This window comes from Scylla paramamosain, chromosome 3 (genome assembly GCF_035594125.1).
Source record: "Scylla paramamosain isolate STU-SP2022 chromosome 3, ASM3559412v1, whole genome shotgun sequence".
NCBI classification, from domain to species: domain Eukaryota; kingdom Metazoa; phylum Arthropoda; class Malacostraca; order Decapoda; family Portunidae; genus Scylla; species Scylla paramamosain.
Window position 1 is genome coordinate 1397501 of NC_087153.1, and position 25000 is coordinate 1422500.

General features: G+C 43.8%; 1 long non-coding RNA gene across 1 annotated transcript in view; it reads left to right on the plus strand.

Annotated features, from left to right (window-relative positions):
- LOC135089093 (uncharacterized) overlaps window positions 1–25000 on the plus strand; it is a 145098-nt gene that overhangs the window by 20192 nt on the left and 99906 nt on the right. Inside the window, exon 2 of the long non-coding RNA XR_010261390.1 lies at window positions 14792–14846. This is a non-coding gene — a long non-coding RNA (uncharacterized LOC135089093). The remainder of the gene's footprint in view (window positions 1–14791; window positions 14847–25000) is intronic.

A 25000-nucleotide genomic window follows, 5' to 3' on the forward strand; every position in this document is an offset into this window, starting at 1 on the left:
TTCTCTTCTTCCTTCTTTTCTCGTCCCTCTCTCCCCTTCTCTTGCTCCTCTCTTCCTTCCTTCCTTCCTACCTTCCTTTTACCATAACTGGGAACGAATAACAGGATGATTAAATAGCAATGGGTGGCTTGCGTTTGTTTCCTCTTTCCTCTTCTTTCCCCTCTCTCGCCGTCCTCCTCCTCCTCTTCCTCCTCCTCCTCCTGCATCAACCCGATCTTTCCACTTTCTTTCTCTCCCTCTCTACCGTGCCCTGCTTTCCCTTCCACCCCGCCTGGCAAGTTGTGTCCACTTTCCCTCCACCCGTCCATCCATCCCCACCTCAATCATGTCACCGCATCACTCGCCATCCACCCGCCACTATGTGCTTCCCCACTCCACACCCCTCCACCGCCCTGCCGTTCCCCTCTCACTAACCACAATACTCCCATCCACACCGCCACATTCCGATAACGCCCGCCTTTGAACACGACACAGCGCCACCATTCCATCCACCCTGCCTTCTCTCCCTCCCACCCCTCTCCCCATCCGTATCCCCGCGTGGAATCAAAAAACTGGTCAGGTCCAGCCCACACAAGGGAAGGTCAGGCGAACAGAAAAGTTGAGGTCAAAGAAAGTGCGAAAAGGAAATGAAAGAGAAGTTAAGGAGCTCAAAGAAAGTGTGAGAAAGGAGTTACAGAGAGAGAGAGAGAGAGAGAGAGAGAGAGAGAGAGAGAGAGAGAGGGGTGGAGATGCTGGGCAGGTAGTGAGAGATATGATGAGCGTAGGTCGATGTTGAAGCGTTTGGTAATCACGGCAGGGACTTGAAATGCTTTGTTAATCACACTAATGGTTCTGTTATTTATTTATTTTTTTTGGTGGTGATCTTCCAGCTGACGGTCTGTTATCTTTTTTGCTTTTATGTTAATGTGTTTGCTTTCTGCGTTTTCTGTATCTTTACTTTCTCGCGTCGCATTCTGCTGTTGCTCTTTCACTTAAGAATTGTTTACCATGCTCTTGTTATTTTTGCGGGACCAGTGTTTTGTTTTGCTGTGAATATTTTTAAGGCACTGCGGTGCCCTCAGCGGCGGCGGCGGCGGCGGAGGCGGCTGCGGCGATAGCGGTGGTGGTGGTACTAGTACTTACACTGTGCAGCATGCTCTGAAAATGCGTACTTGTTTTAGTTTCAGTGAAACACATTTGCTTTTTTGATTTCCTAGTAGTAGTAGCAGTAGTGGTAGTAGTAGTAGTAGTAGTAGTAGTAGTAGTAGTAAAGAAATAATAATAATAATAATAATAATAATAATAATAATAATAATAGTGATGATGATAGTGATGATGATGATGATAATAATAATAATAATAATAATAATAATAATAATAATAATAATAATAATAATAATATTTTTATTATTATCATTATTATTATTATTATTATTATTATTATTATTATTATTATTATCATTATTATTACGATCATCATAGTTTTCCGTATTGTCAGTGCTGCATACGTGTGTGTGTGTGTGTGTGTGTGTGTGTGTGTGTGTGTGTGTGTGTGTGTGTGTGTGTGTGTGTGTGTGTGTGTAAAATGAAAATATTGAGGTTGTGTATGATTCTGTAATGTAGAAAAAATATGTTCGATGATGCTTAGTGTGTGTGTGTGTGTGTGTGTGTGTGTGAGAGAGAGAGAGAGAGAGAGAGAGAGAGAGAGAGAGAGAGAGAGAGAGAGCGTATAACATTTACTCTTAGTCTTTTCATTTTATGCTTTAAAGTTAAATATTTTTCCTTTTGCTTTTTCCTTTCTTTCATTCTTTCTTTGTTTCTTTATTTCCTGGACGTCGCCTTGCATGTGCCTCAGAGTTGAAGGTTCATGCGGCGCACTGTAATGCCTTATTGTTATTAGTTATCAAGCCGGCCGGCAGGTTCTTTATCTTATTTTCTCTGCTGGTGCATGACACTGCTGCGCCGGACGCCATCATGTATAATTTGGCGCCATAAAGCTACCGTCACAAAGGGCCTCTTTAGAAATCCTCACCAAGATTCGAATAATTTTATTCTATTTCTATCTACTCATCAAAACCCACAAAGACAAACTGCGTGGACGGATTCTGAAACCTGTGTCTCGTGGGGCAGGCAGTACTAGGAATTCTCTCTCTCTCTCTCTCTCTCTCTCTCTCTCTCTCTCTCTCTCTCTCTCTCTCTCTCTCTCTCTCTCTCTCTCTCTCTCTCTCTCTCTCTCTCTGTGTTGCAAAAAGCCTGTTCCTGTCTGAGCTGCGTGGCGGTGTACTGCTGTAGGCGTACGTGGTGTTGTGGTGTGCGTGGTGGTGTGTCTACATGGTGATGAGTGTAGGCGGCCAGCGGTGGTGGTGGTGGTAGTGGTGGTGGTGATGGTGGTGCACTGATTGGAGAGGCAGCAGCGGTGGTGGTGGTGGTGGCGGTGGTGGTGGCGGTGGACCAATCAGGTTAATGACTGAAGGGGAGGTGTGTGTGTGAGAGAGAGAGAGAGAGAGAGAGAGAGAGAGAGAGAGAGAGAGAGAGAGAGAGAGAGAGAGAGAGAGAGAGAGAGAGAGAGAGATTATGATGTGTTGTTTTCCATAGTATTGCCATTGGCACAGAGCTTTTATTATTATTGTTATTATTATTATTATTATTATTATTATTATTATTATTATTATTATTATTATTATTATTATTTTATTCATATTATTGTTATAAATGTTATTGCAGCAGCTCTACTACTACTACTACTACTACTACTACTACTACTACTACTACTACTACTACTTGCACTCCCACCACCACCACCACCACTTCTACGAAAAGGACAACTACCACAAATAATGCAATTCTCATTACTGTTGTTACGGTTATAATTACCAGCAGGAATGACTTGATAATTATAACAGTAGTGGCGAAGAATGATTTGTTCTGCTTTTCTCTCTCGGCGTTGCTAATTATAGGCCTGTAATTAAGTACTGATAGCGGGCAGACTTCACGGCAGGAGAGTCCGTGAGGGGGTGAGGAGGAGGTGGTGGGAGAATGAATGAGTGAATTCCTGAATATAGAGGAGTGGGTGACTGAGTGAGATTGAATGGGAGTGAATGAGTGAGTCCTTGAATGGTTAGGTGGGTGAGTGGGTGAAAAAGTAAGAGTAAATGGATAAGTGAGTGAGTAAATGAGTTCCTGAATAGATGAAAGGGTGTCAGTAAGTTTGAGTGAGTGAAATGGTGAGTGAGTTAGTCTGAGTGGATGGATTGGTGATTAAGAGTGAATTGCTATGTGAGTGAGTGAATGAATCCTTGAATAGATGGATGGTGAGTGAGTAAGATTGAATAGGTAAGTTAATGAATGACTGAGTGAGGGAGTGAATGAATGAGTCCCCGGAAGGATGGGTAGGTGAGGTAATGAGTAGGATTGAGTGGGTAAATGGACGAGTGAGTGAACGAAAGACACCTTGAATAGATGAATTGATGAGTAAGATTGAATGGGTGAATGAGTGGCTAAATTGGTGGATGAGGGAGTGAATAAGTGGAATTAAGTAGATAAATGAGTCAGTCAATGAATGAGTGAACAATTCAGTTAATAAAATGAAAAAAAAAATGTAAAACGTAATATTTATTGTGTGCCTCATTATTTTATAGCTCCGTAATCTACTTTACATTTTCTTAGAGAAATTTGAGTTTATATATTTATAGTAGTGGTAGTAGTAGTAGTAGTAGTAGTAGTAGTAGTAGTAGTAGTAGATGCGAAGTGTATCAGGATTTAGAGGGTGTTAGATAAGTAACCTGGCTGATAACTGGGACAGGGTGAGGGTGACTAATAGCTGAGACAAAGAGTAGTACAAATAGGTGAGGCGTTGTGCTGAGGGAGAGTGAAGCAGAGAGCAGCAGAGGAGTGGGGGAGGCCAGGGGACGCACGGGGGCTGCACAGAAGAATAGGACGAGGGTTGTTGTCCTTCACGGCTGTGCTAAAGTAAATAGAGAGAACTTGTGTCTATAGAACCAAAAGGTGACGGGAGGGCATGTCTCTCTCTCTCTCTCTCTCTCTCTCTCTCTCTCTCTCTCTCTCTCTCTCTCTCTCTCTCTCTCTCTCTCTCTCTCTCTCTCTCTCTCTCTCTCTCTCTCTGTTATCATTTTCTTCATTTCCTCTCCTGCGCTTCTCTCGTATCAGATTTTCTTACTCGGGTTTCTTAAGTCGATTAAATCTCTCTCTCTCTCTCTCTCTCTCTCTCTCTCTCTCTCTCTCTCTCTCTCTCTCTCTCTCTCTCTCTCTCTCTCTCTCTAATTCCGTGGTCACGCAAAGAGATCAAGTTCTTTGCGTGGATTGATGGATAGAGAGAGACAGGGAGGGAGGGAGGGAGGGTGGGAGGGAGGGGGAGGAGAGAAGGTAGACGGAGAGGGAGATGAGAGGAGTGAAGAGGGAGATGGTTGCTATGTAAGGTGAGTTGAGGGAGTTGGGTGAAATGGAGATGGGTTTGGAGGGAGGGTGGGGATGATAGGGAAGGAGGGGAGGGGAAGGAGGGGGGCATGGAAGGGGGTCATTGCGCTGGTACATATGCCCTCTGCACATGCACGCGCGCACATACACAAGCGCACTCACACACACACACACACACACACACACACACACACACACACACACACACACACACACACACACACACACACACACACACACACACAAGGGCAGGATATCCTGAAATCCTCGCTACCAGTGCCTGAGTGATGTTGTTTTTATCTAACTTAAGAAAAATAAATGAAGAAAATAAAAAAAAAACATTTTCACTGGATATCGTTGCATCGTATCCGCTTTGTGTGTGTGTGTGTGTGTGTGTGTGTGTGTGTGTGTGTGTGTGTGTGTGTTTATTTGTGTGTGTTTATTTGTGTGTGTGTGTGTGTGTGTGTGTTTCTCTCAGTGTTACCTTGATACATTAGCCAGGCCAAGCACACAAACACTGGACCATTTCTCAACAAATCGGAATTATTCGTTTGGATAGAGGACGTTCTCTCTCTCTCTCTCTCTCTCTCTCTCTCTCTCTCTCTCTCTCTCTCTCTCTCTCTCTCTCTCTCTCTCTCTCTCTCTCTCTCTCTCTCTCTCTCTCTCTCTCTCTCTCTCTCTCTCTCTCTCTCTCTCTCTCTCTCTCTCTCTGGTTGGTAGTGGTGGTGTGAGTTACAGGGATGCTTCGTGCTAGAGGAGAGGAGAGGAGAGGGAAGGGTGGGCATGCAGTAGGTGGTGAGGGATGGGGATGGTGATAAGAATGGTTGGTGGTGAACTGGGTAGCACATAAACTGCAGCCCTCTCAAGGCATGATTTCTACAATATCGTAGAAGCCAGGGAAATTATCGAAGTTAAACAAATCATGACATATTGAAACTTCTAAAAGAGAATGTGTGAAAAAAATGGTCAATCCTATATTTAGTGTAATTAAGGGATAAGTACTGTGTGGATTTAAAGAGCAGTTAACTGAGGGTCTGAAAAATTACATAACCTCATAAATTATATACCCATCCTCCACGCATCTCCCGCAGCCTTCCCGCCCCTCTTACAGCAGCAGGGACAGGTTGTCATGTAAGCCTTTCCTCTCCCCTTCCTCTCACAGTCAGCAAAGTAGTATAAACAAAAGGAAGACTAAAATTAAATAGATAAATAATGGAAATATATGAATAAGATCAGTAATTTAAATGTCACCCTTGGATACGAGATAAAGGATAAATTATGCAGATTACTACCCGATCAGGTTCTTCAGGAAATGTAGTCTTTATTAGCTTGTATAACAGTTGCTACATAAAAATCCTGTACTGACTTGCATAGATACACGTGTCTGCCCAACCACTGTCAGTTCCACTTCTTTTTCCTCCTCATCTCTCTTGTCTCATTACTTCCTCCCTCTTACATGTACTTGACGAGGCATCCTTTCACTAATGCACTAAATCCTTATAAACATCTACAAGAAAGACGAGGATTAAAAAGAATAAGTTTTGCAGTTTGTCTAGTTTAAAAATTGAAGGTGTCTGTGGAACAAGTAGAATAAGATTAGTAATTAAGGAAAGGTATACCAAATAACAGTCAAAATGTTAATTAAGCACGGTAAGTATACATTCCAATAGGAACATGGACAGTCAGTATATACTCCATAGTGGCACCACTCCTCTACATGTGCTGGGTTTGGCAAATTCATAGGCAATCCTCCTGTCAGTTACCATGGTCTCGTTGAAAGAAAATGTTTGTCCAAGTGAATGTTCTTTGTGTAATACTGAGTTATTGGGGAGTGATCTGAGGAAGGGAGGATGAAAAGAAAGGAGTGAGTAATGGAGGGAAGAAGGGAGGGATGGAGCGTGAGGGGAGAAGAGAAGGAAGGGAGGGAATGAAGAAGGGAGGGATGGAGCGTGAGGGGAGAAGAGAAGGAAGGGAGGGAATGAAGAAGCGTGAGAGGGAGGTGGTTTCTGTGTTTGCTTTGAGTCCACCTTCCACCTCCTCTATTTTTTTTTCTCTCCTTTTCTTCATTTAGTGTTCACAGGCCATTCACTTCCCACACTTGTGCTTCCTCCTCCTCCTCTTTCCTCCTCCTCCTCCTCCTCCTCCTCCTCCTCCTCCTCCTCCTCCTCCTCCTCCTCCTCCTTCTGCAGCGTAAGTCATAGCAAAGGAAAATTAGGAGAGGCGATGAGATAAGAGTTTCCTGCTTCCCTTGTTTCTCCTCCCCATCCCCTTCCTCTTCCCCTTCCTCTTCCCCCTTCCCTTCCCCTTCTCTTCCCCCTTCCCTTCCAAACAAGCATCCATTCAACCCTTGGACATGGATTACCTTCGATTGCCACATAAACTCTCTCTCTCTCTCTCTCTCTCTCTCTCTCTCTCTCTCTCTCTCTCTCTCTCTCTCTCTCTCTCTCTCTCTCTCTCTCTCTCTCTCTCTCTGTCTCTCTCTCTTCAAGAACATCAAGTTTTCATTAATTCTATTACTTATTTCTCCCCTTTCTCTATCCTCCCTTATTTTCCTCCTTCCCTCTCACTCCATCTTGCCTTCCTCCCTCCCTCCCGTCCCTCATTCCTTTCTATCTCCTCTCCCTCGCTCCTCCCCTTCCAAGATTAAGGGCAAACAACAATTAATTACCTACAACGCTGCCTTGCTGAGGAGAGGAGGGAGAGTAGGGGGAGAGAGGAAAGAAGAACGAAGTGAAGAGGAGAAGAAAGGTGGGAAGGAAAAAAATGGTTCTCTCTCTCTCTCTCTCTCTCTCTCTCTCTCTCTCTCTCTCTCTCTCTCTCTCTCTCTCTCTCTCTCTCTCTCTCTCTCTCTCTCTCTCTCTCTCTCTCTCTCTCTCTCTCTCTCGTTCTGTATTTTTGCCAATGAACTCCTGAATATTTTGTAACTGTTCATTTGATGTTTCATTTATTTATTTATGCATTATTTATATTTTAGTCCGCGATAAGCTAAATTCCTGAAGTAATTTCACTGTTGTGTTTCCCTTTCTGTTTCCTGTGTGATTTTTTTTTATATTGTTTGTGTGAATATTATTTAATGTATATATTTTGTTTTGTCTAATTTTCCTTATTATGATTATCTTTTTCACGCGATTTTTTTTATAATTGTTGTTGTTGTTGTTGTTTTGCTTTTAGTGTTTTTTTTTATTTCTTCAATGTCTTGTTATTTATGATAATGAGTCTCTCTCTCTCTCTCTCTCTCTCTCTCTCTCTCTCTCTCTCTCTCTCTCTCTCTCTCTCTCTCTCTCTCTCTCTCTCTCTCTCTCTCTCTCTCTCTCTCTCTCTTACCTCTCCTCACATCCCACACCTACCATTTCTCTCCACTTCCTCCGTCGCTCCCTCTACGTTTCCTCTTTCGCTTCCTTCCTTCCTTCCTTCCTCCCCTCCCTATCTCTCCTCTATCTATTCTTCTTCCTACGTCACCAACTTCCTTCTCTTTTCACATTTTCCTTCTGTTCCTTTTCATTGTATCTTTTCATATTCTCTTCTCTCCCCTTTTTCTTTTATCCCATCCCATCCCTTCCACATCATCACCTTCCTACCCTCCGTCTCTCTCACCCTCTCCCTCCTTTCCAAACGAAACGAAATGCAAACACATTTACCGAAAGTCAAATAAAGATGAAGGAAAAAAAAGTGTGCTAGAATAAAAGTGTCAGGCAGCAATAAAACAAAACAACCTGTGGATGATGAAAAAAAATTGTTGTTTCTGAAATGAGAGACTGAATATTAGCAAGTGTGTGTACGTAGGTGTATATGTAGGGATGACGCACGAATACACACACACACACACACACACACACACACACACACACACACACACACACACACACACACACACACACACACACACACACACACACACACACACACACACACACACACACACACACACACACAGAATTTAATGTAGTTCGTGAAAAGTAAATGCACCGTAAAAAAAAAAAAAAATCTGGCCAAATAAAATAAATGAAAATGTAAACCCGTGACATTGGCTGGGAATTTTTTTGTATTATTGCTCTCTCTCTCTCTCTCTCTCTCTCTCTCTCTCTCTCTCTCTCTCTCTCTCTCTCTCTCTCTCTCTCTCTCTCTCTCTCTCTCTCTCTCTCTCTCACACACACATTCATTTTTACATATTTATTAATCGTGAAATGGATTTTGCGTGAAGTTCTGGTAATTTTTGTAATTTACATGCTTTATTAACTTGTGTGTGTGTGTGTGTGTGTGTGTGTGTGTGTGTGTGTGTGTGTGTGTGTGTGACTGGGAAGCGTGACTATCACCTCCAAGTTTGTTTGTCTTCATATTCACTTATTTATTTGTTTGTCGACCTTAATGGCTTCGGGTGAATTATTACGCCTACATCTTGGTTTCCTATCTCCTCCTTCCCTCTCCATCCCTTCCTCCTCTTCCCTCACCTTCCTTCCACCCGACACCCCTTCCTCTTCTCCCTACCCCATTCTTCCCTTCCACTGACTTCATGATACCTTTCTCTTTCACTGCAGCTTCCCTCTTCTCTCCTCTCCAGCTCTTCCTATTAATTTCCTCGCTTTCCTCCTCCTCCTCTTCCTCCTCGTTGTTCCCTCGCTCTTTCCAGGCAGGTATGAACTTGGACCTTCCTGGAGGAGCTTAGAAGGTCAGGAGAGGAGAGGAGAAGGAAGGAAAGGAGAAAGAGAGGGAGTGGATGGTGGTGCTGTCGACAATGATGATAATGTAATGTAATATAGTTTTTGGGATTGGTATCTTCAGTGGGTCATTTTTTTTTCAGAAGCAGTCTTAAAAGATAGTGATAGTGATAAGAATTTGCTATACACACATACACACTCACACTCACACTTATACTTGTTTTTTTTTTGTTTTTGTTTTTTTGCTCGTTGTATTGTTGGTGTTGTCATTTTTCCCCACAGTAAGTTCGTATCATTGTTCGAAGTATTGGAAATTGTTCTAACCACAACTGTAATGATGCTAATTCTCTCTCTCTCTCTCTCTCTCTCTCTCTCTCTCTCTCTCTCTCTCTCTCTCTCTCTCTCTCTCTCTCTCTCTCTCTCTCTCTCTCTCTCTCTCTCTCTCTCTCTTTGTTGCCTCGCTTCTCAGTCAAGCTTCTTCCATCATTAGAAGTATAACTGAAAGCATTATGACCATTAAGCTTTGCTTTCCCCACGCTCCATTCCATGCTCCCGGAGAGTGACTCGCAAATTCCCGACGAGTCACGGTTCATCATTAGAAGGTAAAGGCAGAGAGAGAGAGAGAGAGAGAGAGAGAGAGAGAGAGAGAGAGAGAGAGAGAGAGAGAGAGAGAGAGAGAGAGAGAGAGAGAGAGAGAGAGAGAGAGAGGAAAAATTCCTTGTCGGCCATGAAGGACTTAGGTGAAAGGGAAACGGAAAGATATATATATATATATATATATATATATATATATATATATATATATATATATATATATATATATATATATATATATATATATATAATGGAGAGAGAGAGAGAGAGAGAGAGAGAGAGAGAGAGAGAGAGAGAGAGAGAGAGAGAGAGAGAGAGAGAGAGAGAGACACGAAAGTGTAAGTGCTGCTGAAGAGATCAATCAGCAGCTTGGGGTGCTACAGGAGTGGGGGGCACGCTGGCAGGTGACCTTTGCTCCGGAGAAGACACAGGCAATGGTAGTTTCTCGATCCCCCGCTGCCGAGCCAGCAGTGGAGGGAGGGCTAAGCTTTGGTGGCCTTCCTCTCGAACTCCAGGAGTCCGTCAAGATTCTTGGGGTGGAGGTGGATCGAGGGCTGCGGTTTGACCGCCATGTCAAACACATTGCCCTTAAGGCCTCACACCGAGTCTCCTCCTTGAGGAGGGTGGCCAACTTGCTCGACAGGAGAGGGAGGCTCTTGCTCTACAAGGCCCAGATACGGCCTTATTTAGAGTATGCCGCCCTCTCCTGGATGTCCTGTGCTGCCACACACATAAGCAAGCTCGACGGCATCCAGCGACGGGCGCTGCGACTGGTGGAAGCAGCAGGTGCCCCAGCCCATCCTGAGGTTCCTGTCGACACGCTAGAACACCGCAGGGACGTGGCAGCCCTTGTGGTGTTCCACAAGGCACAGGTGCAGGGTGTGCCACATCTGGCGGGACTACGGCTGCCCACCAGAGTCACCTCGCGGGACACGAGAACGGTGTTATCCAGTAGTGACTCAGTGGAAGTGCCGCGTTCCCGCTCCAGCCAACACCAGCGTACCTTTTGGGGGCGAGTCTCCAGACTGTGGAACGTCTTCGCGTCCTCCGTCCCACATATCAGGGGGATGGATACCCAGGACGTGAAGTTAGCAGCACACCACTGGAGGGGCTCGTTCCCAACCCCCCTGCTAACAATAAGCCCATAAAGAATGTATATATATATGTATATAAATTATATTTATAATTGTGTTGTGCCCCACCCCTAAAATAGGTTGCACACGGCAGTGCGCCTTCGGGTGACAATGTACTCATATTTAAATAAAAAAAAAGAGAGAGAGAGAGAGAGAGAGAGAGAGAGAGAGAGAGAGAGAGAGAGAGAGAGAGAGAGAGAGAGAGAGAGAGAGAGAGAGACTTGATTTGATTTGATCAATTCATTACTCCCATTGGGCGACAGACAAGTACAAAATTAACGAAATACAGTATAGCTTAGTTGAAGCATAAGATTGTGTTTCATGATAAACATTGACAAAACAGTATTGAATCAGGTGCATATTATGTTACATGAGAGACAACAGGTATCTATCTGCTCACACACACACACACACACACACACACACACACACACACACACACACACACACACACACACACACACACACACACACACACACACACACACACACACACACACACACACACACACACACACACACACACACACACACACACACACACACACACACACACACACACACACACACACACACACAGAAAGAAATAAAGAAACAATGCGTATTTAGTATTGTCCTACAACTTTATCGACAATGTTTTCCTTTAACAAATGTTTGCAAAGTGTAATCAGATCCTGGACCAGTGGCAGCATGTGTCTAACAATGGGACATTCTAAACAATACTGATGGATATTATTGGCTGCAGGAAGGTCGCAGTCTGCATGAGGAGTGATGAGGCACAGAGAGAGAGATTGGCGGTAATAAGGTAATTACAATAAGTAATAATAAAATAATAGCAATACACATACACAAATAATAAATGAGAGAGAGAGAGAGAGAGATACATACATACATATAGACAGACATGCAGACAGAGAAACAGAAGATGCCGGCTCAGAGAATGGTAATATAATGCATTCACAACTTGAGGAGGGGAGTCAGTGCGGTACCGGCGTCGCTGCAGGAGTCAGCTTGCGGCGACGCTGTTCCCAGGTGGCCGCGGCTGGCGCTGTGTTGCGGCGTGTCATTGCGTCTGAAAAGCGAAAAGTTTGTTGCGTTTAAGCGTCACAAGTCAGGAGGAATGTTGCTTTTCTTGGCAGTGGTGGGTGGTGGGGAGGTCTGGAGGGAGGGAGAGTGATGAGGGAGCTTGTGCTTGTGGTTGAAGTTTGGAGGAGGGGGAGGAGGAGGAGGAAAGCTAGGTAAGGAAAGAGAAGCTCAGACAGTTGTAACGGAGACGAGAAGTGGCGAGTCACAACACATCATATCACATCACGTCTGGTCTTCAGAGTTCCGATAAGTGGTTTCCCTAAGAATCTTGTACATCTTTCCCTCCTCACAATGGCTCGCCGCTTTTAAGACATTGGGCCATTCGTTACCAGCGCGCTTTTTCCCCAGCCGTTCACTTTGCCCAGCTCATGGCCGCCGCTGCCCGTTTATTAGAGTTGGAAAGTGAACGAGAAAAAGCGAAGGTACCAAGTTTCTCCTTGAGCTTATGGTGGTAATGACTGGTGGTGACAGAGAGAGAGAGAGAGAGAGAGAGAGAGAGAGAGAGAGAGAGAGAGAGAGAGAGAGAGAGAGAGAGAGAGAGAGAGAGAGAGAGAGAGAGAGTGATAACCATGAGAGCAAAGAAACCGTTTACCTCACAATACAGACCTACCACCCCCCCACACTTAAGGTAAAGGCAGGTATGTAGGCAGGTAGGCAGGTAGGCCGCAAAGTATATAGACCAGTGTGTACTCTGGGTAGGCCTATCGGAGAGGTAGTGGTTTAGGGCTCCTCTTCACGCCAGGTGGAGCCAATATACACCTGTGGAATCTTTACTTTATCTCCACTCTCGATTTCCCTTTTCTAGTCTCCCGTGAATGACTTGACTATCCTCTGGCTCCTATTTTTAGACCCTCTGTGCTCCCGTTTAGAAATGCTTCAAAGGTCACGCAGATTATTAATCGGCTACTCATCAGTGTTTTTTATTTGTATTAAAGCTTTCACTGTGACACGAAACAATGAACAGCACCAAAAGTAATGCATGAAACCTTTAAGAGCATCTACAAGAAAGAAGGAAGATTAAAAAGAATAGATTTTGCATTTTCTGTCCAGTTTAAAAATCAAAGGAGGCTTTGAATAAGTAAAGATGTTTCAGAGGGATTAGTAATGAAGGAAAAATGTACGAAATAGCAGTCAAAGGATTAATAATCCAGAATACTTACCAAACTATCATCCTTGAAAACCCAAGTAACTTTCACGATAGCCTGTTAAAAGTAGTCGATGTAAGAAGTCGAAATGTTTAAGAATACAGACCTTCCTCTTCTCGCTGTCTTGTAATGTACAGCACTCGATTCCCCGCAGAAAGACTACAGTAGCAATCCTGACTCACTGTAGTTTATTATTGGGAGAAGTAGCGCTCCCTCGTAACACCTGCCGACGCCGTATCATCGTGCTGCTATGGCCTTAGAACTCAATTAAATATTTTTCACTAAACAAGAGTAAAGGTTTTGTTCCTCACTTGAGATGTGGAATAGGGAAAAAATATATATATAGTGCAAGTTCCTGTGATAATGATATAGCGATAACAACAAAAAGGACACCACCACCACCAACACGAACAACAACAACGACAGCAACAACAGCAATAATAATGATAATAGTAATAAAAAGAGTAATAATAATAATAATAATAATAATAATAATAATAATAATAATAATAATAATAGGCACTGTCGCAACACACACACACACACACACACACACACACACACACACACGCCTGCCGCTGCGGGTCTACCTAGGGCACGTGTCGATACCATTTACGCGTTACCTATTCTGACGCGGGGAAAAGTTTGTGCGCCGGATCCAGTTTAAGTAAAGTTATCGGGATTGAGTGTAATGGAACATGCCACCCGGAGATTGTTGTTGTTGTTGTTGTTGTTGCTGCTGTTGTAGTAGTCTTCGTTGTTTATTGTTGTTATTATTGTTATTATAATCACCACAACCACCACCACGACAACCACCAACACTACAACAACAACAACAACAACAACAACAACATAATTTACAAAGAAACAGTATAACATTTGCCCAGTATTTTAAAACCCTCACTCCTGGTGAAGATAGCGGCAATACAGAGCGCATTATGCCGCATTGGGAAACAAGGTTGAGGCGAGCCAGACCAGTGCCGTTTTTGCTGTGTACCCGTTTACTTCCCCCCCCCTCCCTGTTTCCTTCCCTCCCTTCCCTTCCCTTCCCTCTCTCTCTCTCTTTTGTTTTTATTCACGCATATGCATACCATTTTCAGTAACAGTGCGGCCCCGTGTATATAAACAATTATCCCACGCACAGACCCAGCGCAAGTACTGGACCGGTGTGTTTAATTAAGCATATTTTCAGGAGGGAATTATTGTTTTGGTTTATGCGCGTAATGGATGGCGCTCGATTTTATGTATTTATTTTTGTTATTGTAAACTCTTTCGGGCCATTTTGTGTAATGTTATGGTGGTAGGGTAAGTTATGTTAGGTTAAGGTTGCGGCAGGGTCGGTTAATTTGTTTTTTTTGGGCTTAATGGAGGGTGCTTTATTTATTTATTTTTTTATTGTAAAGTTTTCAGGTTGTAACTCGTATTGTTGTTATGTAATGTCATGGAGGTTAAGTTAGTTTAAGGTTATGTTAGCTGGGATTAGACGATGCTCGATTTTGTATTCATTTCTTTTTTCTTTTTTCTTTTTACAGTTTCAGGTCATGTTCTGTTGTGTTAAGTAAGGTTAGGTTAGACTAAGATTTTATTGGCTTAGGTTAAGTTTGGCCTTTCACGTGCAACAGATGGCGCTTAATTTTCTTTCCTTTTCTTTTTCAAAACACTTTCAGGTTATGTTTATGTTTACGTGATGTTGAATGAACTTGTGTTAGATATAAAACCTTATGCATGTAGTGGATAACGTTAGCTTTTTTCTTTTCTTTTCCAGGTAAACATTGGATTGCAGTACCGACTCGCCCCTCTGCGCTCCACCGAAAATATTGGTAAGCTATTAAATTTTCATCGATTGCTGTAACAGTAAACGCACACGAGAATATTAATCTGAATATTAATCTAACAATTAACTAAAGCGACGCCAGGGAATAACACTTAAGCAACACCTGAGAATAACATTAATCAAAAATAACACCAAGAATTAGCAAAATGATGAACTTGAGGCCAGGTGTGTCGCCGTAATGTTCTCCCCAGTCACAGGTGCGCATCGGAGTCCCGCGAAAATGAATCTTACTGGCCTTTATACAGATTCACCGGCAAATACCTTTCTTAGTGCCAATACCGAGTCGGGTCCTCGTTATTAGATGGTTCTTTACCCTAAGTTGTGCGGGTTCGGCTGAAAGTAAGTGCAGTATCCGGCATGGCTGCCTTGGTGAACTGCCGAAAACATTATAAGCAACCAGAGGCGTGGACGAGTAGGATGATGAAAGAACAATACTTGCAACACGCTTAGGATGCATCAAGGCAGTGTGGCAAGCAGCGTGTCTGTCGTGAACTATCGTAAACGGTCTGAAACAAGCAGGGACGTGGACAAGGGGAGTAACTAATTATGAGGAAAATGCGCGAATGAACAATTTTAAGGGTCTGTAATAAAGAGAAACGTTAACTGTAAGGCGTGACAGAGGGTGGAAGGAGTCACTTTGTTTTCGTCCGTGTACTTCATGAAATTCTTCAGTTATTCCGCCACTTTTCCGTCGCTCAGTACCCGATATTTGCCTCGAGCTCGCGTGTCAATCAGCAGGTGTTATCCCCATGCTGTTATTCTGTTCTTCCCTCTTTTCCTTTCCCTCTCAGAACAAGTCGCTCGGTGATGACTTCATGGCCGCCAGGTTTTCGCCCGGCGGTAAAGGCAGCAATTAATGTTGGCAGGTCTTGGTCTTGATATTGGTGTTCGGGACAGTAATAGCATGTTAGGTTTACTTGCTATTTTTCAACACAGTTCTTTTTCTACATTTACGTTTCTTCAACACTCTTCTTTTTCTTCATGTTCAGTGTTTTTAGGTTAGGTTATCGCTGTCTTCGGATGAGATATTATTATTATTATTATTATTATTATTATTATCATTATCATTATTATTATTATTATTATTATTATTATTATTATTATTATTAATCTTAGACTGGCGCCTCCCACCTCATGGACACAGTGAGGAGCGTGATCAATGTGACGCGCAGAGCATTCATGGGCCTGTATTTTGAAATGCATTTTTCTCTCTTACCACAACCATCTTCAAAAAACACAGAAAGGATTAGCCGGGTTCCCAAGAGTGTTTCTCCCTTTAGTAATATAGAGATTTTGTTAATCTGTCACTAGAACCGTAAAAGCACCCCTGAAAATTCGTGTCACTTCAAATACAGAACCTTTTGAAAGTAGTGAAGTTGCAGCGCAGAAGTGTTTCAGAATATGATCCATGGCCGCACAGGACCTCTCATTTTCATCGTGCCTAGAGATATTCCAGTCTTTAGTCCTCTTATCAGGGGACAGCCTCGCAAAATCTGACAACTAAGGGATTATAAGGAGATCAGAGAACTTGTGATTGACAGAAAACGCCAAACACATTAGGGGTGAGTGGGCAGGTTAATGGACTATCGATCGTGACCTGCGAGAGTTTGGAAGACACACAGGCCACGCTTTGAGGTGCCTGTGTCGGGGCTGCTGTACAGGCTTTTCAGGAGGAGGAAGAGGAGGAGAAGGAAGAGGAGGAGGAGGAGGAGGAGGAGGAGGAGAGGGCGCGGTACCTGCTTCTCTGTGCTATCGATGTCGAAGAAGGGGTGGGTCGATGAATGAAAATGTGAATAAATAGGTGCAGTGAATGGGTGAGTGGCTTGGGTGGCTCATGGCTTTGTTTGTTGGGACTCCTGCCGCGACCTGCTCCCCTCTGTGCGTCCACCGAGTGTACTTCAGATTGATACTTGAAACTTACGATTAAAATTCTTAGGTTTTATTTACTCTGGATTTTTTTTTTATCTCTTTTTAATTACTTAATTTGAAGAAACGTAACATTTTTTGTGTACTTTGCAATTTGAATTTATAATTTTGTCCTTGAGCTACTAATACTTTCGTTGCTGACAGAGAGAGAGAGAGAGAGAGAGAGAGAGAGAGAGGAGAGAGAGAGAGAGAGAGAAAGAGAGAGAGAGAGAGAGAGAGAGAGAGAGAGAGAGAGAGATACTGTAGGATCCATCAATAACCACGACGGCGGCGGTGATGGTGGTGGTGACAGGTGGCAGCGCCGCGTCCAGGCAGGGCGTGTGCAAACAGGTGATGGAGCGAGGAGGAGTAGCCGAGCGTGGTGTGCCACTCCAGAATTAATTAACCTGAAAATAGTCGGACTTGTACGTATGATGGTGCAATTTTTAAGGGTTACGTTAGAATCCCTAGATTTTCTTGGACTTTTTTACCCATTTTCTTTTTTGTTTGAGGGCGGGAAGGAGAAGGAAGGAAAAGCGATTATAAGTTTACGGGTGAGAGGAATAATTAGGGAGTTCCGGTGTAGCAGGAAAGAGAGAGGAAGGAGGAACGTCTCAGTTTTTCCCTGTCTGGTGCTTGTTCTCCTCTCCCACTCTTTTCCACACACACACACACACACACACACACACACACACACACACACACACACACACACACACACACACACACACCACACACACACACACACACACACACACACACACACACACACACACCGTTCCTGAAATGGCCGCTGTCTCCCTTAGGTAAGCACTCGACGTGTTACATTTCCCAAGTAACTGTGTGTGGCGTGTGTGCTTCCCGAGTGTGTAATGTGTGCCGAGGTGCCGCCCTGACACCTCAAAGCCAAGGGCCCCTTCATGTATTTTTAAACCATGATAGACGTCAGGAATTGTCAGGGCTGGATGGTTGTATTTCACCGTGTGTGTGTGTGTGTGTGTGTGTGTGTGTGTGTGTGTGTGTGTGTGTGTGTGTGTGTGTGTGTGTGTGGTTGACAACTCCGTGATTTGGTGTATATACAGCGGCTGCACACACGGCGCAGCGGCAGAAGCGGTAACAAATATCCCTTGTATGGCCAGCAGCAGCGAAGGTCATTTACAGGTCAAGGTGATTTTAGGTCAGAGCAGCAGCAGCAGCAGCAGCACGAGGAGGGACCGAAGCTCAGTGACCCGAGACGTGGTGTGTTTACATAGTGTGTGTGTGTGTGTGTGTGTGTGTGTGTGTGTGTGTGTGTGTGTGTGTGTGCCCCGGTTTGTCTTAAAGGTGAAAATTTGTTATATGATACTGTGTGTGCGTGCGTGCGTGCGTGCGTGCGTGCGTGCGTGCGTGTGTGCGTGCGTGCGTGTGCGCTTGCGAAAAAAAAATGAGGGATCTTTGAAAGCCAGTGAAAAAAAAAAAAGTCAGTGTGTGGAATGCTTGTACGTGATGAGGGAAAGAAAAAGGGGGTGGTAGAGAGGGAGGGGGAGGGGAAGGCCGGGTATGGATTGATTTGGGTTTGAGGGAAAGCATGACGGGCGCTGTGTGTGGACAAGAGAGAGAGAGAGAGAGAGAGAGAGAGAGAGAGAGAGAGAGAGAGAGAGAGAGAGAGAGAGCAGAATTACGAGCACAAGTTGCGTTGAGGCGCGGCGACATTCTCTGTTTTGCTGGGCTCTTTGGAGGGTGAATATTCCGAGAGTGGGGTGAAAGTGCTGCCCAAGATGTGTGTGTGTGTGTGTATGTGTGTGTGTGTGTGTGTGTGTGTGTGTTTGTGTGTTTGTGTGTGTGTGTGTTGTGTATGGGGTCGTGGTGTCCTAAGTAGTGTTGACTGAACCGTCTTGTCTTGAATGGCGTGGGAAGAAGCTTAGAAATAGAGTAAATAAGTAAATACAAGTAAATATAAGTGAATTTCGAATATCAACATACTTATACATTTTAACTCTGATTCAAGTAGGCTACTCTGCGCCAGCTACATTGTTAGAGGAGAATTAGTTACTGCACTATATTTGTAGAGGAGAAAAGCGTAATGTATGGTTATTGCTGTTTGTGGGAAGGACGAAAATCATTGTTGTTATGGTAATGTTGTGTATAGTGTGCATAGAGACGCGGTTTGGGGGGTCATCGGGGAGAAAGGGCCGCTATGTATTGATAATAATGATAGTAATTGATAATAATGATAATTGTGTTTCTCGTGCAGGGATAGGCAACTAAATAAAAAGCGGGAGAATACTGCAATAATAAACATGGCTACAAATCATGCCTAGAATAATGAAAATATAATACGCTACAGTAAACCTTGGATTAAAAGCACCAATATTTATCAATGCCATGCTAAAATTTATATGATGTGGCGTCGGTCAGGTGAAGGTGAGCAGGGAGGGAGGCTAGCACCTGATGTCTGGTGGCGTGTTTACTGATGCCACGCCCAAACTCACCACGCCCACGCCGACGCCCGCCACCTCCACCCATTCCTGCCACTACCATACCTGCTGCCTGCACCTACGCCCACCAGACACACACCCATACCTATCACGCACACGGTCATGCCACCCCTTCCACCCACGCCTCATCAATCACTCCCATGCTGACACACATCGCCACCACAAACACTTGCAGATTGTGTTGTTTTCTGTCTTACCATTCTCTCTCTCTCTCTCTCTCTCTCTCTCTCTCTCTCTCTCTCTCTCTCTCTCTCTCTCTCTCTCTCTCTCTCTCTCTCTCTCTCTCTCTGCTACACATGGTTAGTCGTAGCATTCACACTGCTTGGCTTCACAACAAGTCAGTCTGGCGGTACAAAGCCACACAACAGAGGTACCCAATCAACCAAACGCCTCTCAGTCTAACGTGTAGGGAATGCTTATCATTGTACATAATTTTCCTCTAACTTTCTACTTTTTCTTTCCATAACCTCCCTCTCTCTATCTAACATTTACCATTTTCCAGCGTCTTGAGGTACAGCTACTGGCGGTATATTAGAATTTTTCTCATCTTTTCTATATTTTTGTTCACCCTTTTGCATGGTCGTCTTTTTTTTGTGGCATTTGGAGAGGTTTAAAGACATAGTTTGCTTGGACAGACAGAGTAAAGAGAGAACGAATGATTAATTTTGTACTTTCTCGGTTGCAGAAGTATTTAGCATGCTTTAGTGCAAAAAATGTGCCAAGACAGAAAGAACGATTAATTATGTATTTTCTAGGCTACAGAACAACCTAACATGCATTAGTACAGAAGGAAGTGTCTGTAAGGGGGTGAATGGAGAAAGAATGTAAAGAACTGAAGGGGCGAGTGAGTGGGCGCGTTGTGTTGCGTCACGAGGAAGCACAAGTGGTGGCGATAAGAGCTTCCTGATGCTAATTAACGGCGGACAGCAATTAGTCATTCCGCTCAAGGAGGCGAGTGGTACTTGATAAGAGGCTGGAGGAGGGCCAGGAGAGGAGGAGGTAGGTGGTCGTCTTCTCCTCATCCTCCTCCATCACTTCTTTCTCCTTCTCCTCCTCCTCCTCCTCCTCGTCCTCCTCTCCCTGATAAGTGACTAAAGGACATGTGGTATTCTTCCTCTTGTTGTTGCTGTTGGTGGTGGTGGTGGTGGTGCTACTGCTGCGGCTGCTGCTGCTGCTGCTGCTGTTGCTATTGTGGCTGTTTTTTTTTCCTTTTTTTTTTTCTTTCTTTTTTTTCTTTCTTTTTTTCTTTCTTTCTTTCTTTCTTTCCTTCTTTCTCCTCTTCTTTTTTTTTTTATTTATCTTGGCAAGAATGTGTGTGTGTGTGCGCGCGTGTGTGTGTGTGTGTGTGTGTGTGTGTGTGTGTGTGTGTGTGTGTGTGTGTTTTCTTTTTATTTGGTATCTGTTAGTGTAACTATTTATCTTTGTTTGTTTGTATGTGCAGCTGTCATTGATAATCATTTCCACTTAGCTGTGTTGATATTGTGTGCGCGCGCGCGCACACACACACACACACACACACACACACACACACACACACACACACACACACACACACACACACACACACACGGGGAAAAAAAAAGAATACATACACTCAGATGACTTGAATTAAAGAAAATCCACGCATCTCTAATGAAGCCAGTATAACTTTTTTTTAAGGAAAATAAACCAATAAAAAAAAAAAAACAGTAATGAATGGAAGTGGTTTACAGTAAGTCACTCGTGATTCCCATCGCGCCACACCAGGCGGCCACACTTCTGGCGAATTAGTATCTTCATTTTCATCAACAAAAAATACAAAATAGATAAATAAAATAAAACACATATAAAAAAAAATAGATAAATATGTCCTAAAGCCTTTTAATGTTTGCCAGTACGTAGCCGTTGTGTACGTTCTCTCTAAACCTTCCTTTCTCTCTCCCTTTCCTGCCCTAAGCCGCCCGCCTTCCCTTCAGCTGGTTTCCTACACACGTGTCCTGTATTGCTTTGGTTTGACTCCTTTCTTTCCCTTCCAGCCCCTTCCTCTCTCCCCTCTGGCCTTGATTTCTTCTCCTGGACTCCACCCTCTTAAGCTGGATTTTAATCCTCCTCCTCCCAGTCTGTTTTTTCTCTCTCTCTCTCTCTCTCTCTCTCTCTCTCTCTCTCTCTCTCTCTCTCTCTCTCTCTCTCTCTCTCTCTCTCTCTCTCTCTCTCTCTCTCTCTCTCTCTCTCTCTCTCTCTCTCTCTCTCTCTCTCTCTCTCTCTCTCTCTCTCTCTCTCTCTCTCTCTCTCTCTCTCTCTCTCTCTCTCTCTCTCTCTCTCTCTCTCTCTCTCTCTCTCTCTCTCTCTCTCTCTCTCTCTTCCCTGGTTTGACTGGAGGGTCTTGGTCTTAGTCTCAGGATTTAGTAGCGAACATAATGCGCAAGAAACAGACGGACGTTATTAATTCTCCGCCTAAAAACCTTGATCGAGTGGACACTGTTAAGGTATTGGCTGCTTTTTCTTTTATGTCTCTTCTGTTTCCCCTCTCACTTCTCGAGTCAAGAGAGAGAAATTACACGCGTTGTAATCGTATTGGATTTTTTTCGTGTCATATGTGTGTCACCGTTCTATTTTTTTTTTTTCATTTGTACCTAATTGATTAAATTTCTATTATAATAATGGTGTTTTATCCATGTCATATTTCCTCAGGTTCGCTAATAGGTGTTTTAAGTTTTTATTGCGTTTGGTCAGCAGATTAAGTTTGTGTGAGCTGTAATTGAGACGTGTGGCAGCGCCTCGGGGGTCCGCAGCTCCAGTAGTGATTTTTTTTTTTTTTTTCGTTTTCAGTAGATTTCTTACATGGTTTGACATCTGTCGCGCTGTCACTTTTACTCTTTCCTCAGATCTCCTCCGAGTCTCTTTGATCTAAATTCTTTTTACCAGTTGTCGCGAGGTGTTAAGTGACACGCTCACACACAGGGTCTCCAGAAGCCTCCGCCGGAGTGGTGGCGGCGCCGGGCAGTGCTTTGCTTGGTTCTGCACGAACAGGCATACCCCAATACTTAGCGTTGACGCCCGTGTACGTGCCGGCCAGTAAAGAAACTGTAATATTGATGGATATACTGTTATAAATAATAGCTATATTATTGATGACCATGATATGAAGAAAACCTCGAGTGTAATAGTGACAGTAACAGTAATGATTATGTGGATGACGGTGGCTATCATAGGAAAGAAACGGAGGAAAAGGCAAAGAAAAAAGAGAACTTGTTACGGTCGGAAAGTAAACACCTTTAGGATACATGATGGTAATACTACTACTAATAATAATAATAATAATGATAATAATAATAATAATAATAATAATAATAATAATAATAATAATAATAATAATAAAAATATACATACAAAATCAATATACATTAGTATACAAGGCTTACAAAATTTTCATGCGTGAAGAGGGCCGACCAAGATCATAAAAATAAAAAAAAGTGATGTGTACAATAATATCGACAACAAAATATACTCCAGTAAAAAGGAGAGTACAGTGATATATAAATTCAGTGAGTGAGGTGCGGTGACTGCAGGAAGGGTTGCGTGAGCAGTAGTGGCATCCAGCCGTTAGGATGAGGAGCAGTCCTGGAGGTGGCCGTGAACACCTGGTGCGGCCACAGGTGTGTTGGTGTGTCAGGCCAGTAATATTTTTTAGCACGTGTAAGATGATGCTATACGTGACACTTGTGTATGTTGAAGCACCTATTACTGCTTGTATTTCTTTTTTACTATTGGTGCAGTATGAATATTTTCTAGTTTATTTATTTTTTTTCATCTACCGTGTTTTTTTTTCCCTATTTCCTTCCGGGTTATCTCTCCACCTGCTCCTCCTCCTCTCTCCTTGCTCTCCGTCCTTTATCACTTCCTTTTCTGTATTTTTCCTTTTTTTCGTCCTACTTCCCCTTCCTTTCTCCCACACTTCGTCTCTTTTATTTCCTTCCTGCTCCCAGTGCTCCCCCTCCTTCCTCTGCCGCCCCGTCAGTCTTCCGTCTCGGCTCACCCTTGGCCTCTGCAGTTTCACTTTTGCTCTTTGATCGTCCGTCTGTCACCGGCGTGCCTTCCACGTGCGGCCTCCACTTGCTAATGTGTGTGTGTCGGGGGGGGAGTGGAGAGGACGTGTGGATGTGCTCGTGCTTAGACACACACACACACACACACACACACACACACACCCACACACACACACACACACACACACACACACACACACACACACACACACACACACACACACGAACTATGTGACAACACCCTCTTGAACCAAACGATTACACTTCTAACGAGAGAGAGAGAGAGAGGAGAGAGAGAGAGAGAGAGAGAGAGAGAGAGAGAGAGAGAGAGAGAGAGAGAGAGAGAGAGAGAGAGAGAGAGAATGCTGAGTAGGTAGAATTTGGTAGAAACGTTCGAGAGAGAGAGAGAGAGAGAGAGAGAGAGAGAGAGAGAGAGAGAGAGAGTAACGCTCCTTTCCATGCAGTGAGTGGGACGCAGAATCACTCGTCTCGCTATCATGCCTTGTCGTGAGTGTCTGCCGCGTTATTATCGGCCAGGAGGAGGAGGAGGAGGAGGAGGAGGAGGAGGAGGAGGAGGAGGAACGGGAGAATGGGAAGGACGAGAGAAATAAAGGGAGAGGACAGTGTTGGGAAAGAGAAGGGGAAAGGCAGCGTGATTGTTAAATGGAAGGTACATACTGGAGAGGAAAGGGAATATGACGAGTAAGTTAAAGAAAAATTGCGCTGGATTTCGTAAACATGACCAGACAGCAGTGGACTTTCATATCGTGTGCGTGGGTGTCTGGTGGACTAAGCCTGATTATACATGGTAGTGAGATGAGATAGTGTACAGCAGAAGACCAGGTATTACTGCAAGAGAAATATTATGATGGTAAAGCAGGAAGATAAGATAAAAGAACAGAAGACAAGTTACCATAGTTTTAAAAGATGATAGGGAGGTACAGCAAGAACAGCAGAAAGATGTGATGATTCAGAAGAAGGATATTACAGTGCAGGAGGAAGATAGGATAGAACAAGAAGAAAAACAAGACAGTGAGACAGAAAGATGGAATAGTACAATAGATGGGATTGAGTAGCAGATGTATAGAATCGTACAGCAGAAGAGACACAACAGTACAACAAAAGCGATAGTACAGTACAGGAGGCAAAAAAAAAAAAAAAAAAAGACACCAGAAAACGCGGAATTGTACTGCAAGAAGACAAGAAAAAAAAATAGTATGTCAGTCGAAGAGAAATAAGAAAGAAACGGATGGATGGAGGGAAGGAGGAAAGATGGGACAGGACAGGACAGGAGGAGGGGTGGCAGGTGGGTGGATGGCAAGGTATTTCAACAAAATTATTAGTCGGACGAGTGTTCTGCAAATTTAATCGTAGGCAGAAATTGAACTTGGCCGCGAAAAAATGAAGGCACTGGGAGAGGTTTGTGTATACCAGAGAGAGAGAGAAGAGAGAGAGAGAGAGTAATGGTGAACGGAGAGGCATAGCAGTACTGGAGGGTGCATCATGTTTGCACACCCCTGGATAGTCTGTGTAATCCTGCTGGTGCATCGCTGCCTGTCTGGACCTCTCCTCTACTTTGCTCTGCTCTGCTCTGCGCTGCACTGCTCTGCTCTACTCGCCTCACCCTGGTTGGAAAATTCTCTCTCGTCCTTGTTGTTGATGATGCGTTTTTTTTTCTTTTTTTCCTTTTTTCTTTCTTTTTTGTGGATGTGGATGTTTCTGCTTTGTTATGA